Genomic DNA, 4,080 nt, shown 5'->3' on the forward strand with positions numbered 1-4,080 from the left:
GCATTTTTATTTGAAATATTGCAGGTTTTTTGTGTTCCAAATTTAAGACAACTCTTTTAAGCTATCTGTAACTTACAGCAATTTGGCAAAGTATACTTTTGTGAACAAAAATTGAAACATTAATTTTCAGTACCTACCTGTCCCTCCAGAATTTAGAAATATGCAGGAAAATTCTTACTTTCATGGCAATATAGTTATTTTCATAGTTAAGTTCAATAAGAATCTGCTCTTTTCTCAGAATAAAATTGGACATATTAGTTATGTTTTATACTGGAATACCATGTTTTGCTGTACTGGCCCAAGCATAGAAAGTCAACACCAAGACAAAAGTGTGCCAAGTTGCAGGGTCTTTACTGCCGGCGGCCACGGAGGACTCGCGTCTCTCCAATCCATCGCCCCGAAAGGAGGGTGTCAAGACCTTTTATACCTGTAAAAATCACCCTGGGAGTGAGGGTGAAGGGCGGGGGTGGGGGTGAGAGCTTTCAGACAATCTAAGGGCTAGTGGATTCTGTAAATCACCTTCTGGGCAGAGATGAGGGTGAGGGGTTCTGGACATTCCAGTGGGTTCCTTGGCAAAGATGAGGGTGAAGGGCTCCGGACATTCAGAGGGCCAGGGGACTTTTTGACATTCTGGTTGTTACTTAAGTGGTCAAGATGAGCATTTGTTTACACATTGTCTGGGTAGGGTGGTGATTACAATCCTTAATTACTTATTCACATTTGGGTTATAGAGAGCAGTTTCTACAGAAAGCTGGGTATGGTTGAGGTATGCAGTTTTATGGGGCTTTTTACCATGTCACAATTTGACAAGTACATAGAATGAGTCTATAGGTACTATAGACAAGGTCTGAAGTATGCTTTGGTTTGGCTTCATAACCTCAAGAGGTTGTTAATAATCCAATCTGATGGATTTGATTTCCTATCAAAAGTTCCAGCAAAGCAACCCTTAATAGAGCCTATGTGGTCAATTATTATTCTCGCTGTGCTTGTGTAAACAAACAGCCAAAGATTGATGAGGCCAAACTTATTTTGCAAACAAATTAGTTTTACTCTGGTTATCTTTGGTAGAAATGGGGGTGACTGTAGAGCAGAGGTCCCCAATCCCCAGTTCCCCTGTTAGGAACCAGGCCACACTGCAGGAGGTGAGCAGCAGATAAGCAAGCATTACCGCCTGATCTCTGCCTCCCTTCAATCAGCAGGAGGATTAAATTCTCATAGGAGGCCAGGTGCCATGGCTCACACCTATAATCCCAGCACTTTGGGAGGCCATGGTGGGTGGATCACTTGAGGTCTGTAGTTCAAGGCCAGCTTGGCCAACATGGTGAAAACTTGTCTTTACTAAAAATGCAAAAAAAAATTAGCTGGTTGTGGTGCCACACACCTATAATCTCAGCTATTTAGGAGGCTGAGGCATGAGAATTGCTTGAACCTGGGAGGCAGAGGTTGCAGTGAGCCAAGATTGCACCACTGCACTACAGCCTGGGTGACAGAGTGAGACTCTGTCTCAAAAACAAACAAACAAACAAACAAACAAAAACTCATAGAAGTGGGAACCCTGTTGTGAACTTCACATGCGAGGGATCTAGGTTTTGTGCTTCTCATGAGAATCTAATGCCTGCTGATCTGAAGTAGAACAGTTTCGTTCAGAAACTATCTGCTCCATCCCCACCCTGGTCTATGGAAAAATTGGGACCACTGCTATTGAGATCAAAACTATGTTTCAGAGAAAAGCTAGAGTATACCTGTTATCCAATTATACCCCTGTTCATTGTTCTCAAGTTTTTATTATCTACCTCTAGACTAGACTAGATTCTGAATTCTTCTAGGGTCCTTCAATATCTGGCTACAACTCTCTAACTAAAAATAAGAACTACTACCAGGCACAGTAGCTCACGCCACTAATTCCAGCACTTTGGGAGGCCAAGGCAGGCAGATCACAATGTCAGGAGTTCCAGACCAGCCTGTCCAACATGACATAACCCCATCTCTATTAAGAAAACAAAAAACAAAAACAACAACAACAAAAAAGAATGAATCTGTTCCTGAAACCCTATAAGCTGAAGATGCACAACTCAATGTTAATTTCAAAGGACAAGTCTTATTATTGATGTGTGGGCCACACAGAGATTTCACTAAAATGCCTGATGACATAACCAGAGATAATCAAATTTCAAGTCAAGATGAGAAGTTGGGCCAGGCATGGTGGCTACACCTGTAGTCTCAGAACTCTAGGAGGCTAAGGCAGGCAAATCAGTTGAGGTCAGGAGTTTGAGACCAGCCTGGCCAGCATGGTGAAATCCCGTGTCTACTAAAAATACAAAAAAATTTGCCAGGCATGGCAGCGCATACCTGTAGTCCTAACTACTCAGAAGGCTGAGGCAGGAGAATTGCTTGAACCCCAGGGGTAGAGTTGCAGTGAGCTGAGATCGTGCCACTGCACTCCAGCCTGGGCAACAGAGCAAGACTCCACCTCAAAAAAAAAGATGGGAAGTTGACGACTTCATGTTGTGAACAGCCTTTTCTAAGATAGTGGAACAAGACTCTTCATTATAATGAGACTCTTATCCCTCTTAATTTTTTCTTGTTTATGTCTAAAAAGAGTAATTTTTGGCTTGACAGAATAATGCTGTAGATAGAATTTCATTATCAGTAGCTTCTGCAGGTAAGTTGGTAAAATGTTGAATCTGAGGCTGGGCATGGTGGCTCACGCTTGTAATCCCAGCACTTTGGGGGACCGAAGTAGGTGGATCACTTGAAGTCAGGAGTTAGAGACCAGCATGGACCAACATGGTGAAACCCTGTCTCTACTAAAAATAAAAAAAATTAGCCAGGCATGGTGGCGCGTGCCTGTAATCCCTGCTCAGGAGGCTGAGGCAGGAGAATCACTTGAACCTGGGAGGTGGAGGTGGCAGTGTGCTGAGATCAAACCACTGCACTCCAGCCTCCGTGAAAGAGACTCTCTCTCTCTAAAAAAAAAAAAAAAAAAGTTGAACCTGTCCCACCAAAGTAAATCTGTACATGATCTAAGGAATCCTTTAGTCCACCCAGTGGATAACTTTAGCAACATCCCTGATGCAACTATTGTTCAAATTGTACTCTTGGTCTGTTTATAAAGTAAGACTTCTAGTGCTCACCTTCAGCAGCACATATACTAAGAAAATTGGAACGACGTAGAGAAGGTTGGCATGGCCCCTATACAAGGATGACATGCAAATTTGTGAAATGTTCCATATTAAAAAAAAAAAAAAGTCTTCCATATCCACTTGTTCTCACTTCCTGCCTTAATTTATCTCAGTCATGGGATGCTAGATTACCTACTAGCTGAACAGAAAGGAGTCTGTGTAGTTGCTGACACTTCCTGTTGCACACAGGTAAATATATCAGGTATTGTAGAGACTCAGTTATTAAAAATTAACACCTACTTGATTAAAACAGGTACACTCTTCATCTGGCTCATTCTTAGATCTGCTTGATTTTAGTTGCTTTAGTTCATGGGGACTCTGGGTAAGAAGCATATTCCAAATTCTTGGTATTACCCTCTTGATGGTCACAATCAGGAGGATGATGATAAGTGTTCCTGGTACACAGTATCCTCTCAAAAAGTCTTTTTTTTTTTTTTTTTTTTTTTTTGAGACAGAGTTTCACTCTTGTTGCCCAGGCTGGAGTGCAATGGTGATATCTTGGTTCACCGCAACCTATGCCCCTGGGTTCAAGCAATTCTCCTGCCTCAGCCTCCTGAGTAGCTGGGGTTACAGGCATGCACCACCATGCTCAGCTAATTTTGTATTTTTAGTAGAGACGGGGTTTCTCCATGTTGGTCAGGCTGCTCTCAAACTGCCCACTTCAGGTTATCCACTGACCTCAGCCTCCCAAAATGCTGGGATTGCAGGCATGAGCCACTGCGCCTAGCCAAAATAGTTGTTTTATCTTGCATAATGAAGTCTCCTTTGCCTTAATCTTTAGAGGGAAAGTAGCTTTGAAATGACCAGTCTGCTTTTTGTTCTGTTTCTGCTTTCCTCAGACCTTTTTTTTTTTTTGAGGCAGAGTCTCACTCTGCCACTCGGGCTGGAGTGCAGTGGC

General features: G+C 42.6%; 1 non-coding gene across 1 annotated transcript; it reads left to right on the plus strand.

Annotated features, from left to right (window-relative positions):
* The first annotated feature begins 3,126 nt into the window (after positions 1–3,126).
* Positions 3,127–3,237, plus strand: LOC120363760 (U6 spliceosomal RNA). The gene has a single exon (XR_005579209.1). It is a non-coding gene; the product is annotated as a U6 spliceosomal RNA (small nuclear RNA).
* Positions 3,238–4,080: the final 843 nt, after the last annotated feature.

Source organism: Saimiri boliviensis, chromosome 3 (assembly GCF_048565385.1).
Source record: "Saimiri boliviensis isolate mSaiBol1 chromosome 3, mSaiBol1.pri, whole genome shotgun sequence".
In the NCBI taxonomy this organism is placed as follows: Eukaryota; Metazoa; Chordata; class Mammalia; order Primates; family Cebidae; genus Saimiri; species Saimiri boliviensis.